Source organism: Entelurus aequoreus, linkage group LG25 (assembly GCF_033978785.1).
Source record: "Entelurus aequoreus isolate RoL-2023_Sb linkage group LG25, RoL_Eaeq_v1.1, whole genome shotgun sequence".
Taxonomy (NCBI): Eukaryota; Metazoa; Chordata; class Actinopteri; order Syngnathiformes; family Syngnathidae; genus Entelurus; species Entelurus aequoreus.
Window position 1 is genome coordinate 34,845,451 of NC_084755.1, and position 23,437 is coordinate 34,868,887.

Below are 23,437 nucleotides of genomic sequence, written 5' to 3' on the forward strand. Positions count from 1 at the left end.
AATCTGCTTAGTGAGAAGAATGATCTTATCAGACAGAAAATAAGCAAATATCACCCTTATTTGAGATATTTAATCTTACTTAGATTTCATTTTTTGCAGTGCAACTAGGAGCTTTCCTGAAAAGGACACACATTTCCAAGACAAAATCACAGGGGCCCTCACACGGAGACTATGCAATGACTCGTAATGCATGTGAAAAGCAAACAGTGTCAAAGACCAACTGACACAAACTCATTTAAAATGGAACGACACACACACACACTGCAGGGAAAAACTGGACACAAACTCATTAACTAAGAAAACAAGAGAGAGGAAAGGTACATAAGACTATGCTTGGATTTTGTACTGGTCAGTACTGGCCAGTGGATGCAGAGTACATACAATCAAACACACAAGACCACCTGAAATAAATGTGTAATTAAGAAAAAATGGACGCTTGTTTTAAGGCAGGGGTGTCCAAAGTGCGGCCCGGGGGCCATTTGCGGCCCGCAGCTAATTGTTTACCGGCCCGCCACACATTCTGGAAATACTATTGTAAAAATAAAAAAGGACATTAAAAAAAGTGGAATGAGGTGAAATCTAACGAGAAAACGTTGCAATGTTGACACAAAAGCTGCCATGCAGGCTGTTTTTTTTTCTTTATTTTTCTTTTTTTGCCATTGCTCAAAAAAAATAATAATGACAAAAAAATCCATGTTATAATGAATTATTTTCAGGGCTCCAATTACTTCAAATATTTCACTTGAAAATGTGGTAAATATTGCATATATTGTGTAGTAGCCATATAAAAACATCAAAGTTTTCTTTGACAAAAGCGCATAAAACAAACAAAATAATAGTTCCAGCGTAAAATGGACAGATATATCTGAAGTTGATCTCGTAACTTAAGTGTTGAAAGTAAAAGAAAAACCTAATAAAAATGTATCACTTTATGAGTGGGGCACCTTTTGGATCCCAAATATATTTAGTGATTTTTTATTGATCTTTTCACTGTGATTACTCAAAAATATGAAAGAATTAAAATCAATGGTGTCCTGCATTATTGATCTTTAAGGGCTCTAATTACTAAATACTTCATATTTCAGTTTTACTATAAAAAAACTAAGTTGTTTATGACAGAAAAGCCATAAAACATTTTTTTTAAATTTGTATTACTGTATATCAAGTTGATATAGAGATTTACTGTAAGCGTTAAATAATTAAAAAAAAACAATAATATGACTTATTTTTAACATTTTAATGACTGAGACCCTTTATGGTCCCCGGGACCCCTAAAGGTAAAATAAATAAAAAATCCATATATTTTGTTATGGTTTGAAAATGAAAAATATCAAAATGGCCCCCACATGCTTTAATTTTTCCGTGTGCGGCCCTCAGTGGAAAAAGTTTGGACACCCCTGTTTTAAGGTCTTTGTATTCGCCACCAGGATGTCAAACAATAGTGACACCTTTTCAAATATGTCTTTGTCATTTTGCATTTCTGATAAAGGCCGGTCTCGGTTTATGACACTCCCATAAATCATCATTACTGCACTAAAATAAAAATAACTAGTTACGTGCAGGTAACTAGTTAATACGATGGTGGAATAACTAGACCAGTGTTTTTTAACCACTGGAGATACAGTCTGGTGTGCCGTGGGAGATTATCTAATTTGGGTTAAAAATATTTTTTGCAAACCAGTAATTATAGTCTGCAAATTATGTGTTGTTGTTGTTGAGTGTCGGTGCTGTCTAGAGCTCGGCAGAGTAACCGTGTAATACTCTTCCATATCAGTAGGTGGCAGCAGGTAGCTAATTGCTTTGTAGATGTCGGAAACAGCGGGGAAAGGTGTCTAATGCTTAAACCAAAAATAAACAAAAGGTGAGTGCCCCTAAGAAAAGGCATTGAAGCTTAGGGAAGGCTATGCAGAACGAAACTAAAACTGAACTGGCTACAAAGAAAACAAAAACAGAATGCTGGACGACAGCAAAGACTTACTGCGGAGCAAAGACGGCGTCCACAATGTACATCCGAACATGACATGACAATCAACAATGTCCCCACAAAGAAGGATAAAAACAACTGAACTATTCTTGATTGCTAAAACAAAGTAGATGCGGGAAATATCGCTCAAAGGAAGACATGAAACTGCTACAGGGAAATACCAAAAAAAGAGAAAAAGCCACCAAAATGGGAGCGCAAGACAAGAACTAAAACACTACACACAGGAAAACAGCAAAAAAGTCCAAATAAGTCAGGGGGTGATGTGACAGGTGGTGACAGTACACCTACTTTGAGACAAGAGCTATAGTGATGCATGCTTGGTTATGGTTTAAAGTCATATCCAACAATTAAGACAACAACTTTTTTGTCAACTGTGTTCCGTTTTTTAATGCTAGTGGTGTGACTACGGATTTTTCCAATGCAAAAAATGTGCCTCGGTTGAAAACACTGAACTAGACTACATCACTACACTGAGGAAGGACGTCCTTTTGTTGTCTTTTTATTAACTTTTTTAAAACTTTAACCTCCAATGCGTGAGGAAGGAAAGTAAGAGTGAAAAGAGAAGTGAAATTAGACGTCTTAACGTGCTCAGAAAGTGCAGAAACGCAGGCCCATATTGACCAAGTCATTGAAATCTCATGTTCTAGGATAAATAATGTGCTCTGCCTCGAATAAAAGTTGCAAATAATTATGTTCAAAGCCACTCGACTGTGGTGACCATCATTAAGAATAACAATGGTATCTTTCAACATGTGAAAGGATCTGCAACTATGAATTGGCCGGTGTGGTGCGGCGTGGCCTGCGGACCTGCGGCGAAGCGGGGTGTGTCAGGATCGGCTTCGAGATTAGTGACAGGTGCGTAGATGACACAGCTGTGAGTGTTTGTCTGGTCACCTGTTGCTCCGTTAAAGGCAGCAGTCGGGAAGGAGAGGAGGTTGTTGATGGTGGAGAACGAGCGAGAGAAACTTTAACATGGCTGAAAAGCACAACTTATTGCAAAATTAATCCTTGTTCGCAAAGATGAACACGGCTGTCATGTCCGTCATTGGTGGTCCGGAGAACCCGGAGGAGCAAGACCTTCACAGACGGTTTTAACCAAGCAGCATAGTGGTCTCATTTTTGGAGATTTTGTCTTTACAATTAGGCCCGTCTCCTCCCTTCGAGCATGCAAAACAATCACAGGGACAAACGTATTGAGTAAAGTTAGTGTTTTTAGTCTTTTAAAGGCCTACTGAAATGACATTTTTTTATTTAAACGGGGATAGCAGATCCATTCTATGTGTCATTCTTGATCATTTCGCGATATTGCCATATTTTTGCTGAGAACATCGACGATAAAGTTCGCAACTTTTGGTCGCTGATAAAAAAAAAGCCTTGCCTGTACCGGAAGTAGCGTGACGTCGCAGGTTGAAAGGCTCCTCACATTTCCCCATTGTTTACACCAGCAGCGAGAGCGATTCGGACCGAGAAAGCGACGATTACACCATTAATTTGAGCGAGGATGAAAGATTCGTGGATGAGGAACGTGAGAGTGAAGGACTAGAGTGCAGTGCAGGACGTATCTTTTTTCGCTCTGACCGTAACTTAGGTACAAGCTGGCTCATTGGATTCCACACTCTCTCCTTTTTCTATTGTGGATCACGGATTTGTATTTCAAACCACCTCGGATACTATATCCTCTTGAAAATGAGAGTCGAGAACGCGAAATGGACATTCACAGTGACTTTTATCTCCACGACAATACATCGGTGAAGCACTTTAGCTACGGAGCTAACGTGATAGCATCGTGCTTAAATGCAGATAGAAGCAAAAGAAATAAGCCCCTGACTGGAAGGATGGACAGAAGATCAACAATACTATTAAACCATGGACATGTAACTACACGGTTAATGCTGTGCCGCCTGTCGAAGCCTAGCAATGCTGTTGCTAACGACGCCATTGAAGCTAACTTAGCTACGGGACCTCGTCAGAGCTATGATGAAAACATTAGCGCCCCACGTACGCCAGCCAGCCCTCATCTGCTCATCAACACCCGTGCTCACCTGCGTTCCAGCGATCGACGGCGCGACGAAGGACTTCACCCGATCATCGATGCGGTCGGCGGCTAGCGTCGGATAGCGCGTCTGCTATCCAAGTCAAAGTCCTCCTGGTTGTGTTGCTGCAGCCAGCCGCTAATACACCGATCCCACCTACAACTTTCTTCTTTGCAGTCTCCATTGTTCATTAAACAAATTGCAAAAGATTCACCAACACAGATGTCCAGAATACTGTGGAATTTTGCGATGAAAACAGAGCTTTTTGTATCGGATACAATGTGTCCGAATACTTCCGTTTCAACCATTGACGTCACGCGCATACGTCATCATACGTACACGTTTTCAACCGGAAGTTCCCCGGGAAATTTAAAATGGCACTTTATAAGTTAACCCGGCCGAATTGGCATGTGTTGCAATGTTAAGATTTCATCATTGATATATAAACTATCAGACTGCGTGGTCGCTAGTAGTGGCTTTCAGTAGGCCTTTATTGCCATTGCTATGTAAACAACCTATTTTTTTTAGCTTTCAGTTGAGAAGGTTTAGGGTTGTCATAAGTTGTCAAAATGATTCCAAATTTCCAAGAGCAACAAAATAACTGAAAACACTGTGATATGCATGTCAGGCTAGTAGATGGCGATATACCGTAAACACTATTTGGGTGTTTGACTTATATGTGTAAGTCATGTGACTCCGTTTGACACATTGACACATCAAAGTATGGGGCGCACCTCTGTTGGGGCGCCACCTGGGCATTGGAAAGTTTGCAATGAGTAGAATAAATGACAAAATGCCATTAAAAACTGCAGTACCGGTTAGCAACTTGGAACCCGATCTACTTAGACCCAAAATAACACGTGCTAAATAGTGTGTGCAAACTATAAAAAAAAAAATGCTATTAGTGGGCGTGTTGCAGGCATACTTGCCGACTCTCCCGATTTTCCTGGGAGACTCCCGAATTTCAGTGCCCCTCCCGAAAATATAAAACATAACAGAGACGAAGCAGAAGAACGAAGAAGAGACATGGCGACGACGAGTAAGAAGAAGAAGTACGCTTGCAAGTTCCAAAATGATTGGAAAAAATAATTTCAGTTCATCCAGGACCGGGTATGTTGCCTGCACATTTTGTAGATCAGGGGCCGTACTTATCAAGCTTCTTAGAATTACTCCTAAGAAGTCTGCTAAGAGTTGACTTAAGAGTAAATAAATTCTTCGCTGAAAGCTGCACTTAAAAGTTAGTTATCAAGCGTCTTACTCACACTTTCAGCGAAGTGTAGGACTGAATCTTAAGTGTCACACTCAGAGCTGAATTACGACATTACTATGTGCCGTAAACGGAATTTTAGGTGACGTCATTTCTGTGTCCATAGAAATGACCAATCACGGAAGGGAATCCGTTGTCTAAGAATAAAGAAATATCTTGGAAATATTTAAGTGGACAATGGGAGTGTATATTTTGACAATAAACTACAAAATAATACAAAACAAACTAGTCCCCGCCGGCACTCACGCTACCGCTCCCTCTCTTCTCTTCTCTCGCCCACACACTCACTGACGTCACTCACCTCACGGCCACACACATACGCTACTGTCATAACATTTTCCTTCCAATTCATTAATTAGGCAACTAATTTGAAACTGGTGTGGGTGGGTCTATATATACTAGCCCACTGCAGACACATGCAGAAATCAACAAAGAATCGAAAAGTATTAAATCTGTGACAAAAATAATATCCGCTCTGTCTAAACGATACCGTTTGATCAGCTGCTCGTCATCAAAAAAAACAAACATTGTTCCGTTCCCTGAACGTTCGCGCATGTCCCTCTCGCCTCAGTGCCATCCCCTGCTGGCAACTCCTAACCACTTAAGACACCTCTGGAGGTCTCTTAAATATCGTGGAGAGTAGGAGTGATCCTTAGACTTAAGAACGTTGATAAAAAGCTTTTATTCTTAAGTTTGAGAGTAGGACTAAATTTCGCAAATTCTCAGGACTTAAGTGTAAAATGGCATTCTAAGAAGCTTGATAAGTACGGCCCCTGACTTTTATGTGTGTATATGTGGAAATAAATGAACACTGAAATTCAAGTATTTATTTTATTTTATTTATATATATATATATATATATATATATATATATATATATATATATATATATATATATATATATATATATATATATATATATGTATATATATATGAAAAAAAATGTAAAAAGAAAAAAAATTAATTAAATTGTTTTATGTATTTAGTGATTATACTATAAAGTTATTTTCTATTTAACTTCACCAGTTTTAGATAATTTTTATTCAAAATCGCTGAATTTTCACATTTGCCGTTCAAATACTGACAAGAGACTTGCGGTGAGTCAGCAGCCAGTTGAGGCACTTGTGCCTCAACATGGATTGCGGACTCGGCTAACTGCTGGCCTGCTGTGCAGTGAGACCGTATTGCTATATGAATTATATTATACATTTCCATAGTTGAGTTAGCTGAGGTATATAATGTACAGTGTATTTTGTCAACAACTGTATGTGTGTAACGTATTTCTTGTGCTGAGCAATCATAAAACTGCTGCGAAGACGCACTGTGGGAGGCTGGCTGTAACCCCGCCTCCTTGTGCCGACTAAGCACCCCCGCTGTAGGATGCACCCTTGACGGGAGCGCCACACCAAACAACGCCCACACCCAAACCCTCCACGTGCAAGACAGAATCCACCCAAAAAAAGTTACTTAACAAGAAGCCAAAAAGTGCCAAAACAACAATGTCCGCGCTGGAGGAGCCGTGAACAGGGACACAACATTAGGTACACCTGCAGACTGCAGCACTGATTTCATATTTCATTCATTCACAACTCCTCCAACACAAACACCACTGTTCCCGCACTTATAAGTAAAGGTAAGACCATAATAACGTTTTTTTTAATTAAATGTGCTTTTTTGTGTGCTACAGTTTGTATGTGTAAAGTTAAAGGCCTACTGAAAGCCACTACTACCGACCACGCAGTCTGATAGTTTATATATCAATGATGAAATCTTAACATTGCAACACATGCCAATACGGCCGGGTTAACTTATAAAGTGACATTTAAAATTTCCCGGGAAATATCCGGCTGAAACGTCACGGTATGATGACGTATGCGCGTGACGAAGTCAGTTTAACGGAAGTTATGGTACCCCGTAGAATCCTATACAAAAAGCTCTGTTTTCATTTCATAATTCCACAGTATTCTGGACATCTTTTGCAATTTGTTTAATGAACAATGAAGGCTGCAAAGAAGACAGTTGTAGGTGGGATCGGTGTATTAGCAGCGGACTACAGCAACACAACCAGGAGGACTTTGTTGGAGAGCAGACGCGCTAGCCGCCGACCTCACCTTGACTTACTACGTCTCCGGGCCGCCAAACGCATCGGGTGAAGTCCTTCGTCCTTCCGCCGATCGCTGGAAGGCAGGTGAGCACGGGTGTTGATATCGCAAAATGATCAAGTATGACACATAGAATGGATCTGCTATTCCCGTTTAAATAAAAACAATTCATTTCAGTAGGCCTTTAAAGTTAAGTTAAAGTACCAATGATTGTCACACACACACTAGGTGTGGTGAAATTTGTCCTCTGCATTTGACCCATCCCCTTGTTCACCCCCTGGGAGGTGAGGGGAGCAGTGGGCAGCAGCGGCGCTGCGCCCGGGAATAATTTTTGGTGATTTAACCTCCAATTCCAACCCTTGATGCTGAGTGCCAAGCAGGGAAGAATGCTGGTATGAGCTTTTAAACATAACCCGTTAACTGCTGCCAATCAAATGGTGAATAAGATACTCTTTAGGGTTCATATGTTTGTAAATCTGACTGTGATGAAGTCAGTGCCTCACCAGCCATGAACCTCACTGATATATATATATTGTAGCTATAAATATACTCCTCCCGCTTAACCCCGCGCACCCCGACCCCGCCCACCTCAACCCATCTCCCGAATTCAGAGGTCTCAAGGTTGGCAAATATGGTTGCAGGTAATTAGCATTTTCCAAGTGGGGCAGACTGCCCTATTCAAATGAGGTTTTTCAGTTTACTACCAGATGTCACCATGGAGTGTCCCCCACCACGTCCATGGCGTCGTGCTCCAACCTAAGGTGTTGTGGAAGATGCAGCACACAACTTATATCTGCAGCAACCATCTGGGCAATTTAGAAGCACTCTTCCAACGCCATCTGCAACACAACCCCCTTTTTTAGCACTTTGAACCCTGGGTAATACTGGGACAAACTGCGATGGGGCCCTGGGATGATCCAGGTGCAAGAAAGTGCAGTATTTCAAGATGTTTTCAGGAGATTTTGTCACGACCTGTCATGTGTGATTTTGAGTTTATGGAGTTTTCCATATCTAATGCTTAGTTCCTGTCCCGCGCTCCTTTTTTGGAGTTTTCACTTCCGGTTTTCTCGTACCCTGCAGCACCTTAACATTAGTTGCAGACTCACCGGTTCCTTGTTTGTAATCAAGACTATTTCAGTTCAGCTGTTGCTGCTGGCTTGTTAGAATAATCATGTATATATATATATCATCACACAACTTTAGTATGCTTAAAGTCCGTTGCTATAGTTATTAGCTATTGTGCTCGAGTTAGACTTTTGTATCTGTGCAAGGACGAAACTTCTTGTCTGAGGGGTGGCCTCAGCCGCAGATGTTATCTTTGTTTTAGCCCGCTAACAGCCAAGGACTTCAAGGACCTCAACGAAGATAAGACGACAGCACGCAGACGAAGCAGAGACAACAAGGACCTCAACGCAGATAAGACGACAGCGCGGAGACAAGGCGAAATCACAAGGGCCGAAGCACATTCCGTCACGTATTGTGCGTACTGGACCTGCTTTGCATAATATACGTGAGCACTCCTTTTAGAGGCGGCCCCTCTCTGTCAGTTTACGTGGCCTACCACTTGGTGGCTGAGTTGCTGTTGTTCCCGAACTCTTCACTTTTCTTATAATAAAGTTGATTTTGGAATATTTAGGAGCAAGGAAATTTCAGGACTGGATTTGTTGAACTGGTGGCATTCTATGACAGTTCCACGCTGGAAATCACTGAGAGTGGCCCATTCTTTCACAAATGTTTGTAGAAACAGTCTCCATGCCTAAGTGCTTGATTTTATACACCAGGCCAAGTGATTAGGACACCTGATTCTCATCATTTGGATGGGTGGCCAAATACTTTTAACAATATAGTGCATGTGGAAAAACATTTTTTTCCTTCAAAAAAACTTGCGGGTGTGGCTTTTATACCAGTGCGCTCTATGGTCCGGAAAATAAGGTAGTCCAAAAGTCAAAGCCCATGGCTTGCATGCTCACCTCTGTGTAACAAACACATGCGATTCCATTTAAAGACTGTCGCCGGGTCACCTTGCACAACAGAAATAATTAGTAGGAATTGAACCAGGACTAGAAATATACCACAGAGTCAGGGTATTTGCTGCGATACACGTACAAGTAACAGCATAAGCAAAGAGGTTCATGTTCAGTGTGAGAGAGGAGGAGTCAAGCCCAAGTGAGTACACCCTAAAATTAGGGATGCCGATAAATGCTTTAAAATGTAATATCGGAAATTATCGGTATCGGTTTGTAAAAAGTAAAATTTATGACATTTTAAAAGGCCGCTGTGTACACGGACGTAGAGAGAAGTACAGAGCGCCAATAATCCTTAAAGGTACTGCCTTTGCGTGCCGGCCCAGTCACGTAACATCTGCAGCTTTTCACACAGGCATACTTGGTCAACAGCCATACAGGTTACACTGAGGGTGGATGTATAAACAAGTTTAACACTGTTACAAATATGCGCCACACTGTGAACCCACACCAAACAAGAATGACAAACACATTTCGGGAGAACATCCGCACCGTAACACAACAGAACAAATACCCAGAACCCCTTGCAGCACTAACTCTTCCGGGACGCTACAATATACACCCCCCCCGCCCCCCGCTACCACCAAAAGCATGTTTTTAAAAAATAATGCACTTTGTGACTTCAATAATAAATATGGCAGTGCCATGTTGGCATTTGTTTCCATAACTTGAGTTGATTTATTTTGGAAAACCTTGTTACATTGTTTAATGCATCCAGCGGGGCATCGCAACAAAATTAGGCATAATAATGTGTTAATTCCACACATGTATATATCGGTATCGGTTGATATCGGAATCGGTAATTAAGAGTTGGACAATATCGCAATATCGGATATCGGCAAAAAAGCCATTATCGGACATCCCTACCTAAAATCGGTCATTGTTCTCATCTTTCTGACAGAATTATTAAAGTTCTGTCACCACAGTTTTATTATTTTTCAATATACCTCAGCTTTCATACTTTTCATACCTCAGTTTCCACTTTTCTTATGGTTCAGTTTTTTTTTTGGTTCGGTTTTTAAAAAAAAAAGTCAACTGTCTCTGACATCACCAAACATTGCACAGAACTGAGTAAAATCCCACGTGTGGGTGACTCAATCCCTGGGCTTTTTGGTATTGAGTAAGACTCAGAAGAGAACACACAGGAGATAATACAAATAATAACAGAAGAAATGAACAAATTTAAAAAATGGTTTGACAAAAACAGACTATCTTTGAATGTCAGTAAGACTAAAATAATGCTATTTGGTAACAGTAGAAAAGAGCATCAAACACGAATGCAAATAGACGGAGTAGACATTGAAAGGGTAAAATAAACCAGATTTTTGGGAGTATTAATAGATGATTAAATGAACTGGAAATCTCATATACAAAATATACAACATAAGGTGGCAAAAAACATTTCAATAATGAATAAAACAAAATACATCCTGGGCCAAAAATGACTTCATATTCTCTACTGCTCACTACACTGCAAAAACTGAAATCTAAGTAAGATGAAATATCTCAAATAAGGGTGATATTTGCTTATTTTCTGTCTGATAAGATCATTCTTCTCACTAAGCAGATTTTATGTTAGAGTGTTTTACTTGTTTTAAGGGTTTTGGTCCTAAATGATCTGAGTAAGATATTACAGCTTTTTGCTGAGATTTGATGACCTATATCAGAATCAGAATCAGAATCAGAATAGTTTATTGCCATTGTTTGAGAACGGGTTCACAAACTATTGAGTAAAACATGCTTGAAACTATGTTTGTCCAAATGTCCAAAACACACCCAGCAATGGTGCACAGGAAGGCGGGGAAGAAGAGGCGGAAAAGGTGGCCAAAATGGTCAAAAGTCCCAATTGTGTCCAAAATACCTCCTCGGGTTCCAGTCCCACAAGTCCCGCCGCACAAGTCCCGGGATACAAAAAATGTCCAAAACGCACCCAGCAAAGTCCCACGGGAAGTGGGGGAGAAAAGTGAGAAAAGTAGGCAAAAATGTTCAAAATACCTGCCCAGGTTCGAGTCCTACAAGTCCCACCGCCGGCCACACAAGTCCCGGTATGCCCAAAATGTCCATAACACACCCAGCAAAGTCCCATGGGGAGGGGGGATAAAAGTTGGAAAAGTCAGCAAAAGTCCCAAAAATGTTCAAAATACCTACCCAGGTTCCAGTCCCACATGGAGTGCCACAAGTCTTAAGACTCGGGCACTCAAACCCGGGTGTGATTTTTGAACATTTTACCGACTTTTTTCACTTTTCTCCCCGCCTTCCTGTGGGACTTTGCTGGGCGCGTTTTGGACATTTTGGGCATCCTGGCCGGCGGCGGGACTTGTGGGACTCGAACCTGGGTAGGTATTTTGAACATTTTGCCGACTTTTCCAACTTTTATCCCCCCTCCCTCCCTGTGGGACTCGGCTGGGTGTGTTATGGACATTTTGGGCATCCCGGGACCATACATAAGATTTTATGTTCGAGTGTTTTACTTGTTTTAAGGGTTTTGGTCCTAAATGATCTGAGTAAGATATTACAGCTTGTTGCTGAGATTTGATGACCTATATTGAGTAAAACATGCTTGAAACTATTTTTGTCCAAATGTCCAAAACACACCCAGCAATGGTGCACAGGAAGGTGGGGAAGAAAAGGGGGAAAAGGCGGCCAAAATGGTCAAAAGTCCCAATTGTGTCCAAAATAACTCCTCGGGTTCCAGTCCCACAAGTCCCGCCGCACAAGTACCGGGATACAAAAAATGTCCAAAACGCACCCAGCAAAGTCCCACGGGAAGTGGGGGAGAAAAGTGAGAAAAGTAGGCAAAAGTCCCCCAAAAATGTTCAAAATACCTGCCCAGGTTCGAGTCCCACATGGAGTGTCACAAGTCTTAAAACTTGTGACACTCAAACCCGGGTGTGATTTTTGAACATTTTACCGACTTTTTTCACTTTTCTCCCCGCCTTCCTGTGGGACTTTGCTGGGCGCGTTTTGGACATTTTGGGCATCCTGGCCGGCGGCGGGACTTGTGGGACTCGAACCTGGGTAGGTATTTTGAACATTTTGCCGACTTTTCCAACCTTTATCCCCCCTCCCTCCCTGTGGGACTCGGCTGGGTGTGTTATGGACATTTTGGGCATCCCGGGACCATACATAAGATTTTATGTTCGAGTGTTTTACTTGTTTTAAGGGTTTTGGTCCTAAATGATCTGAGTAAGATATTACAGCTTGTTGCTGAGATTTAATGACCTATATTGAGTAAAACATGCTTGAAACTATTTTTGTCCAAATGTCCAAAACACACCCAGCAATGGTGCACAGGAAGGCGGGGAAGAAGAGGGGGAAAAGGCGGCCAAAATGGTCAAAAGTCCCAATTGTGTCCAAAATACCTCCTCGGGTTCCAGCCCCACGAGTCCCGCCGCACAAGTCCCGGGATACAAAAAATGTCCATAACGCACCCAGCAAAGTCCCACAGGAAGTGGGGGAGAAAAGTGAGAAAAGTAGGCAAAAGTCCCCCAAAAATGTTCAAAATACCTGCCCAGGTTCGAGTGCCACAAGTCTTAAGACTTGTGACACTCGAACCCGGGTGTGATTTTTGAACATTTTACCGACTTTTTTCACTTTTCTCCCCGCCTTCCTGTGGGACTTTGCTGGGCGCGTTTTGGACATTTTGGGCATCCTGGCCGGCGACTTGTGGGACTCGAACCTGGGTAGGTATTTTGAACATTTTGGGGACTTTTGCCGACTTTTACAACTTTTATCCCCCCTCCCTCCCCGTGGGACTCGGCTGGGTGTGTTATGGACATTTTGGGCATCCCGGGGCCATACATAAGATTTTATGTTAGAGTGTTTTACTTGTTTTAAGGGTTTTGCTCCTAAATGATCTCAGTAAGATATTACAGCTTGTTGCTGAGATTTGATGACCTATATTGAGTAAAACATGCTTGAAACTAGAATATCAACTGTTGCAAAGCTGTGTCATCAACACTCACAAGTATAAAACTACTTTTTTAAAGTAATAATTTCCTATTTCAAGCATGAAAAAAAAAAGATTTTGACACAATTGTGTCTCATAATTAAAACAGATGACAGCCAAATGGACTTTGCTGTTTTATTTTCAATGAAACAATAGAACATAAGTACTCATATAGTAGTACAGTTGGCACAGTACAGTAAACTGACAGTTAATATTCAACATTTGACATTTTAAACAATTTTGAACAGAAATAGTCATGCACATTCAGATAAATTCCTCAAAATTACAATTAAAAACATTTTGGCCGGGGGCCGGGCTGTATATATGCGCACTAATTGACTGAAAGAGCACGCACTTGGTGCGATGATGTCATGTTATCCATGGAAAAATGCATTTTTAGACAATATGATTTGCCTGAGCGGCTAGGAGACCCCGAGTGTAACAAGCGCTTGCCTTGTTGCCTTTCCATTAAGAACAATAAATTAGTTTTTAGTATAAGTTTGCTGGTTTCAAGAAATGTAATATCATTATGTCAAGATAATGGCACTAGCATTTACTTCATTTAAGAATATTTTTGAGCAAAAAGGTCTCTTTTTTTTTTTCCACCAAGAAAAGTGCACTTGTTATTAGTGAGAATATACTTATTTTAAGTTATTTTTGGGTTCATTGAGGTTAGCTAATTTTACTTGTTTTGGAAAGTCTTGACAAGCCAAATTTTCTTGTTCTATTGGCAGATAATGTTCCTTAGTTCAAGTACAATACCCCTCTTTTTTGTGGGTTTTTTTTCTTGTTTTTGAACACTGACTTTTTGCAGTGTGGGCTTTTTTGTATTGAGTAAGACTGCAAAATAAGCCACCACGGGGGCCAAAGAAAGTTGTGAATGCCAGCGCTCTGATTAAAAAAAAAGCAAGAAACAATATTAAATTAAAAAACAAACTTATAGCAAAGAACGAAGGTGGCATCTGGAACAGGTTTAGGGGAGACAGTGCAGGTAATGAGCTGAGCTGGTGTGTAATAATTGCTGAAGTTCACAATAAAAGTTAAATATTTTCTTAATTCATATCTTGTTTAAAAATATATCGATATATCTTACAAACTCGATGTATCGCCGAGTTGCGAGTATACTCCGAAATGGAATATGTGGTTTAAAAACAGGACTATTTGGTTGTGGGATAGTAATAGAGAGGCTTACCAGGCTACCTTGAAGACAAACTCTGGTCGACTACAGACGATGACATCTCGGTGCAAATTAACTCATGCAACATAATTGCCCCCCAAGGCACTGACGTCTGACACTCATCCTGAATTTACACAACGCGCCGTGAGTCATGATATGACTAACAACGCCATCATATCTAGAGTTAGAATTTTGAGGAACTGGAGTTTCAATATCACGTGTCACGGAGTGGTTGGACCAGACTAAAAGCGCAGGTATCAAACACGTGTATCACTGTGATCAGCTGTGTACATATTTGCTCTGGCATGTGAGTAAAGCTCACACAAATATACTGTAGTACTCTCCGCACGGGACATAATATTGCAATATTTTGACTTCACTACTATGTGTGCTTGTTTACCATTATCAAGTGCAAAGGTCACTTCAGTTCTGTATCGCACTTAAGTCAGTTTGGATGACATTTATAATGGTCAAATGAATGGATGGACATTTAGGATCTTTGTCAAAGTTGAATCTATATACTGTATGTATGTATGCATATATATATATATATATATATATCTTAGATGAGCTCAGGCCCAGCGAAGCCGACGGCGTTTCTGGGTGTTGTTGATAAACAGTTTTGGCCTTGCATAGGAGAGTTTTAACTTGCACTTACAGATGTAGCGACCAACTGTAGTTACTGACAGTGGGTTTCTGAAGTGTTCCTGAGCCCATGTGGTGATATCCTTTACACACCGATGTCGCTTGTTAAAGCAGTACAGCCTGAGGGATGGAAGGTCACGGGCTTAGCTGCTTACGTGCAGTGATTTCTCCAGATTCTCTGAACCCTTTGATGATATTACGGAGCGTAGATGGTGAAATCCCTAAATTCCTTGCAATAGCTGGTTGAGAAAGGTTTTTCTTAAACTGTTCAACAATTTGCACACGCATTTGTTGACAAAGTGGTGATACACTTGTAAAGAACATAATGTCATGGCTGTCTTGAGTTTCCAATCATTTCTACAACTCTATTGCAAGTTTCACTGCAATAAGGCACTTTTGGTAGCCACCCACAAGCTTCTGGCAATTTTCAGGTTCAATTTTTGACCACTACTCTTGAAAAAATCGGTGCAGTCCAGGTAATTTTGTTGGTTTTTTCACATGGACTTGTTTCTTCAGCATTGTCCACACGTTTAAGTCAGGACTTCGGGAAGGCCATTCTAAAACCTTCATTCTAGCCTGATTTAGCCATTCCTTTACCACTTTTGACGTGTGTTTGGGGTGGAGATGTCCGATAATATCGGCCGACCGATATTATCGGCCGATAAATGCTTTAAAAATGTAATATCGGAAATTATCGGTATCGGTACCTTACGTTTACATTATGTGCCTCAACTTATCTGTTTGTGTATGGCAGCGGTCCCGCCTCCACCCACAGAGACAAAGACAGTAGTTGCCTGACAAGAGGGCTGTAGATGGAACACGTTAAAACAGAAAATAAGCAGATATTAACAGTAAATGAAGAAGTAGATTAATAATTAAATTTCTACCACTTGTCCTTAATAATGTTGACAAAATAATAGAATGATAGATGACACAATATGTTACTGCATGTGTCAGCAGACTAAATTAGGAGCCTTTGTTTGCTTACTTACTAATAAAAGACAAGTTGTCTTGCATGTTCACTATTTTATTTAAGGACAAACTTGCAATAAGAAACATATGTTTAATGTACCGTGAGATTTTTTTGTTAAAATAAAGCCAATAATGCCATTTTTTGTGGTCCCCCTTTATGTAGTTATTTTATATATTTAGTATTTTAATTATTTAGTACCGAAAAGTATTGAAATAAATACAAACCCCGTTTCCATATGAGTTGGGAAATTGTGTTGGATGTAAATATAAACGGAATACAATGATTTGCAAATCATTGTCAACCCATATTCAGTTGAATATGCTACAAAGACAACATATTTGATGTTCAAACTGATAAACATTTTTTTTTTTTTTGCAAATAATCATTAACTTTAGAATTTGATGCCAGCAACACGTGACAAAGAAGTTGGGAAAGGTGGCAATAAATACTGATAAAGTTGAGGAATGCTCATCAAACACTTATTTGGAACATCCCACAGGTGAACAGGCTAATTGGGAACAGGTGGGTGCCATGATTGGGTATAAAAGTAGATTCCATGAAAAGCTCAGTCATTCACAAACAAGGATGGGGCGAGGGTCACCACTTTGTCAACAAATGTGTGAGCAAATTGTTGAACAGTTTAAGAAAAACCTTTCTCAACCAGCTATTGCAAGGAATTTAGGGATTTCACCATCTACGCTCCGTATTATCATCAAAGGGTTCAGAGAATCTGGAGAAATCACTGCACGTAAGCAGCTAAGCCCGTGACCTTCCATCCCTCAGGCTGTACTGCATCAACAAGCGACATCAGTGTGTAAAGGATATCACCACATGGGCTCAGGAACACTTCAGAAACCCACTGTCAGTAACTACAGTTGGTCGCTACATCTGTAAGTGCATGTTAAAACTCTCCTATGCAAGGCCAAAACTGTTTATCAACAACACCCAGAAACGCAGTGGGCTTCGCTGGGCCTGAGCTCATCTAAGATGGACTGATACAAAGTGGAAAAGTGTTCTGTGGTCTGACGAGTCCACATTTCAAATTGTTTTTGGAAACTGTGGACGTCGTGTCCTCCGGACCAAAGAGGAAAAGAACCATCCGGATTGTTATAGTCGCAAAGTGTAAAAGCCAGCATGTGTGATGGTATGGGGGTGTATTAGTGCCCAAGACATGGGTAACTTACACATCTGTGAAGGCACCATTAATGCTGAAAGGTACATACAGCTTTTGGAGCAACATATGTTGCCATCCAAGCAACGTTACCATGGACGCCCCTGCTTATTTCAGCAAGACAATGCCAAGCCACGTGTTACATCAACGTGGCTTCATAGTAAAAGAGTGCGGGTACTAGACTGGCCTGCCTGTAGTCCAGACCTGTCTCCCATTGAAAATGTGTGGCGCATTATGAAGCCTAAAATAGCACAAGGGAGACCCCCGGACTGTTGAACAACTTAAGCTGTACATCAAGCAAGAATGGGAAATAATTCCACCTGAGAAGCTTCAAAAATGTGTCTCCTCAGTTCCCAAACCTTTACTGAGTGTTGTTAAAAGGAAAGGCCATGTAACACAGTGGTGAACATGCCCTTTCCCAACTACTTTGGCACGTGTTGCAGCCATGAAATTCTAAGTTAATTATTATTTGCAAAAAAAAAAAAGTTTATGAGTTTGAACATCAAATATGTTGTCTTTGTAGTGCATTCAACTGAATATGGGTTGAAAAGGATTTGCAAATCATTGTATTCCGTTTATATTTACATCTAACACAATTTCCCAACTCATATGGAAACAGGGTTTATAATAGTGGTATCGGGACAACACTAGTTTGCAGTATCCGTGTGCTTTTCTAGGTATTCATGTAAAAGAGATACTTTGTGGTGATTTTAGTGTGGTTCAGTTCACATTTGTATTTTTTGTCAGAGCACCAAATACCGCACACGATTAAGCCGAAGCCACCACGGTTGTGCGGTGTATGTGATGTGTTCATTGTCTGGCGACCTCACGCCTCCAAAACAAACGGCTGGCAAACCCTTCATCCCTTCTAATGAGGATTGTTGTTGTTTTTTTACCAGCTGAGGCGCAACGAAGAAGATATAAATTAGATGAAGATGTCAAAAAGGTTATTGTAGATGCTGTCGACTTCAGCAAACTGTAATGAACAACACGACCCCTTTGTTGAAATATGGACAGGTACTGTATTTACGCTTATAGCTGGGAGCCACAAGGGAAAATGGAAAAAGATGGGGGGAATAATATATATTTTTGGTTTTAAAACAGTTTTCTGTAGGACTACAAACACGAAACAAACCTTTTTAATTGTTAGAAACCCCACTGTTTAATATGTTTGTGTTTATACTTCACTGACAGTATTTGGTGAGCGCCGTTTTGTTCTACTAATTTCGGCGGTCCTTGAACTCACAGTAGTTGTGTGAACTGTGACAAACAGTTTGTTCACATGTACAACTTTCTCCGACGCTGCCACAGAAGGACGTGTTTTACGCCACTCCTTCTTTGTCTCATTTTGTCCACCAAATGTTTTATGCTGTGCATGAACGCACAAAAGGTGAGCTTTGTTGATGTTATTGACGTGTGTGGCGTGCTAATCAGGCATAGTTGGTCAGTGCATGACTGCAAGCTAATCGATGCTAACATGCTACTTAGGCTAGCTGTATGTACATATTGCATCACTGTGCCTTGTTTGTAGGTATATTTGAGCTCACTGAATTTCCTTCACTTATGACATCCGTGTATTTAATTTATATTTGCATCTCTCGAAGCATTATCTGTATGTAATATTGGCTGCATTTATGCTGGTTGTTGGTGTGCCATGTTGTTCCAGACCACAGCAAACGTTACCCAGCTTGCCAAAGATTGTAATAAATCCATTAGAAGAAGACAGTCTGCCGTTTCCTTTAACTTGGACACGCACTTCTATACCTTTGGTCATTGTAAGCCAGTGATTTCCAGGAGTTATCTCACCCTCTGAAAAAGCCTAATGTTTTCCAATGTCGTAAACATAAGTAGCATAAATATTACATTTCAACATTTCTGTTAACGACGATTTGCATTAGTCTGCGACACACATCGTCATTTTGATAGTAGATGCTAAAATAGCTAATATAGACACTTAAATCATATGTTGCCTTCTTTAAAAGACTTACGAAGGCTTTTAAAGGCCTACTGAAATGAATTTTTTTTATTTAAACGGGGATAGCAGATCCATTCTATGTGTCATACTTGATCATTTCGCGATATTGACATATTTTTGCTGAAAGGATTTAGTAGAGAACATCGACGATAAAGTTCGCAACTTTTGGTCGCTGATAAAAAAAAGCCTTGCCTGTACCGGAAGTAGCGTGACGTCACAGGTTGAAAGGCTCCTCACATTTCCCCATTGTTTACACCAGCAGCGAGAGCGATTCGGACCGAGAAAGCGACGATTACCCCATTAATTTGAGCCAGGATGAAAGATTCATGGATGAGGAACGATAGAGTGAAGGACTAGAGTGCAGTGCAGGACATATCTTTTTTCGCTCTGACCGTAACTTAGGTACAAGGGTTCATTGGATTCCACACTTTCTCCTTTTTCTATTGTGGATCACGGATTTGTATTTCAAATCACCTCGGATACTATATCCTCTTGAAAATGAGAGTCGAGAACGCGAAATGGACATTCACAGTGACTTTTATCTCCACGACAATACATCGGCGAAGCACTTTAGCTACGGAGCTAACGTGATAGCATCGGGCTTAACTGCAGACAGAAACAAAAGAAATAAACCTCTGACTGGAAGGATAGACAGAAGATCAACAATACTATTAAACCATGGACATGTAAATACACGGTTAATGCTTTCCAGCCTGGCGAAGCTGAACAATGCTGTTGCTAACGACGCCATTGAAGCTAACTTAGCTACGAGACCTCACAGAGCTATGCTAAAAACATTAGCTATCCACCTACGCCAGCCCTCATCTGCTCATCAACACCCGTCCTCACCTGCGTTCCAGCGATCGACGGAGCGACGAAGGACTTCACCCGATCATCGATGCGGTCGGCGGCTAGCGTCGGATAGCGCGTCTGCTATCCAACTCAAAGTCCTCCTGGTTGTGTTGCTGCAGCCAGCCGCTAATACACCGATCCCACCTACAACTTTCTTCTTTGCAGTCTCCATTGTTCATTAAACAAATTGCAAAAGATTCACCAACACAGATGTCCAGAATACTGTGGAATTTTGAGATGAAAACAGAGCTGTTTGTATTGGGATTCAATGGTGTCCGAATACTTCCGGTTCAACCATTGACGTCACGCGCATACGTCATCATACATAGACGTTTTCAAGCGGAAGTTTAGCGGGAAATTTTAAATGTCACTTTATAAGTTAACCCGGCCGTATTGGCATGTGTTGCAATGTTAATATTTCATCATTGATATATAAACTATCAGACTGCGTGGTCGGTAGTAGTGGCTTTCAGTAGGCCTTTAATTTTTTGCGGCTCCAGACAGATTTGTTTGATGTATTTTTGGTCCAGTATGGCTCTTTCAACAATTTGGGCTGCCGACCCCCGGCTCATAGGTTTACATTTAACTCTTGTTTATTGATTATTTTTCATTCATCATATCCTGGTTGCAGTCACATTTGGCAACATCCTAGCTGGCGTTTTGGTCCATTGGTGCGGTCGGGGTTCAAACTTTCCTCACTCAGGACTACAGTCCGCTGGGAGGCGGTCTCGGCCCCCCGTTTGGTTAGGTCCTTTTGGTCCTGGAGTACGTTCACACTTGACCAGACGAGCCAACAAACTCTAGTCGGTTTTAATCGAAGCAAAAGTGTAATATCACCAAAGTGAAAAACGCACAGGAGTGATACTTTAACTTTGAACAAACGAAAAACCTATTTTGACAAGGATTATTTTATAGTACCTACTTGGCAAATAAACGAGCAAGCATTGACTACGTTTATAGCCATCTGGGAGTCTTTTACGCCACAATAAACGTCCTTTAAGGATTGCTTGAATCAACAGTTTCAAAGAGGCCTGCATAACAACGCCGTCCCCTCCTCCCTCATTCTGACCGCCAAAGTGGACCAGTCCTGTCAGCTTTCATTGTTAGCCCCACAGCCCGGGTGTACCCCACTCATAGCCATGGGGGATGCGAGAAACAAAAAAGAAAATTCCTACCTTCAACCAACCATCCCACTTGTGTGATGCTCTGGCAGGCTCCGAAAACCGCGCTTCGGTAGAACTCTCTTGTGGTTTTGGTTGTTTTTAGCTTTCCTTTCAGCAAAGTTTGTACACAACCACAACGGGGATGTCCTGCACTCTGCCTTCGTATCTTTCCTTCTCTGACTGCCTCATGCTCTCTGCGTCTTTGCTGATGTGAGGAGAAGTGTAAAGGAGCCGGCCAAAGAGAGGGAAGGAGAGGGGGTGTTGGTCGCTAAAAGCAGCACCAGGATCCATTGACATGCAAATAGCCAAGGAGCTTCCACTAATCCCCATGTGGAGAAGGATGCCTCCCCTTTGCCTAGTCCTCCCCCCTCTCCTCTGTCAGATTCATTTACCCTGTACTGCTTGTCCTGGACTGGGACGCACTGCCACCAGACTGAAGATCTCATAGGTCTGGATTTGGTTGGCGGCATAAACCGATTAGCTGAATAGATCCTTAATCTTGTATCTTTGGATACTAGCAATCATCATCCTTCACTTTCTGTTTCCATTCATCAAACGACTGTAGAGCACCCCTTCATAACTGAGTTGCTATGAGCCAGTCAATCACTACGTTTCCATATACTAAATTTGTCGGATTTCTCAAATAAAACGTTTTTCTGTACAGGGGTTAGTGCATGTGCCTCACAATACAAAGGTCCTGGGTTCGATCCCCGGCCTCGGGGTCTTTCTGTGTGAAGTTTGCATGTGACTGCGTGGGTTAACTCCGGCTTCCTCCCACCTCCAAAGACATGCACCTAGGGATAGGTTGATTGGCAACACTAAATTGGCCCTAGTGTGTGAATGTTTGTCTATCAATCGATCAATCAATGTTTATTTATATAGCCCTAAATCACAAGTGTCTCAAAGGGCTGCACAAGCCACGACGACATCCTCGGTTCAGAGCCCACAAAAGGGCAAGGAAAAACTCACAACCCAGTGGGATGTCGATGTGAATGACTATGAGAAACCATTCATATTGGAGTCCAGTCCATAGTGGATCTAACATAATAGTGAGAGTCCAGTCCATAGTGGATCTAACATAATAGTGAGAGTCTAGTCCAGGGGTCACCAACCTTTTTGAAACCGAGAGCTACATCTTGGGTACTGATTAATGCGAAGGGCTACCAGTTTGATACACACTTAAATAAATTGCCAGAAATAGCCAATTTGCTCAATTTACCTTTAACTCTATGTTATTATTAAAAATTAATGATATTTACACTTAATTGAATGGTTTAAAAGAGGAGAAAACACGAAAAAAAATGACAATTAAATTTTGAAACATAGTTTATCTTCAATTTCGACTCTTTAAAATTCAAAATTCAACCGAAAAAAAGAAGAGAAAAACTAGCTAATTCGAATCTTTTTGAAAACATTAAAAAAAGAATTTATGGAACATCATTAGTAATTTTTCCTGATTAAGATTAATTTTAGAATTTTGATGACATGTTTTAAATAGGTTAAAATCCAATCTGCACTTTGTTAGAATATATAACAAATTGGACCAAGCTATATTTCTAACAAAGAAAAATCATTATTTCTTCTAGATTTTCCAGAGCAAAAATTTTAAAAGAAATTCAAAAGACTTTAAAATAAGATTTAAATTTGATTCTACAGATTTTCTAGATTTGAATTTTAATAATAATAAGTTTGAAGAAATATTTCACAAATATTCTTTGTCGAAAAAACAGAAGCTAAAATGAAGAATTCAATTAAAATGTATTTATTATTCTTTACAATAGAAAAAATAAATTTACTTGAACATTGATTTAAATTGTCAGGAAAGAAGAGAAAGGAATTTAAAAGGTAAAAAGGTATATGTGTTTAAAAATCCTAAAATCATTTTTAAGGTTGTATTTTTTCTCTAAAATTGTCTTTCTGAAAGTTATAAGAAGCAAAGTAAAAAAAAAAAAGAATTTATTTAAACAAGTGAAGACCAAGTCTTTAAAATATTTCCTTGGATTTTCAAATTCTATTTGAGTTTTGTCTCTCTTAGAATGAAAAATGTCGAGCAAAGCGAGACCAGCTTGCTAGTAAATAAATACAATTTAAAAAATAGAGGCAGCTCACTGGTAAGTGCTGC

At 40.5% G+C, this 23,437-nt stretch overlaps 1 protein-coding gene across 2 annotated transcripts in view; it reads right to left on the minus strand.

Annotated features, from left to right (window-relative positions):
- The window catches only part of septin12 (septin 12), a 197,523-nt gene that overhangs the window by 46,024 nt on the left and 128,062 nt on the right, over window positions 1–23,437 (minus strand). Inside the window, exon 1 of one of the 2 annotated variants that reach the window (XM_062036324.1) lies at window positions 21,328–21,580. The exons of the other annotated variant lie outside the window; for it this stretch is intronic. The gene's annotated coding sequence lies outside the window, so the exon portion shown is untranslated. Of the gene's footprint in view, window positions 1–21,327; window positions 21,581–23,437 lie in introns of those variants that run through there. 2 annotated transcript variants of the gene reach the window in all.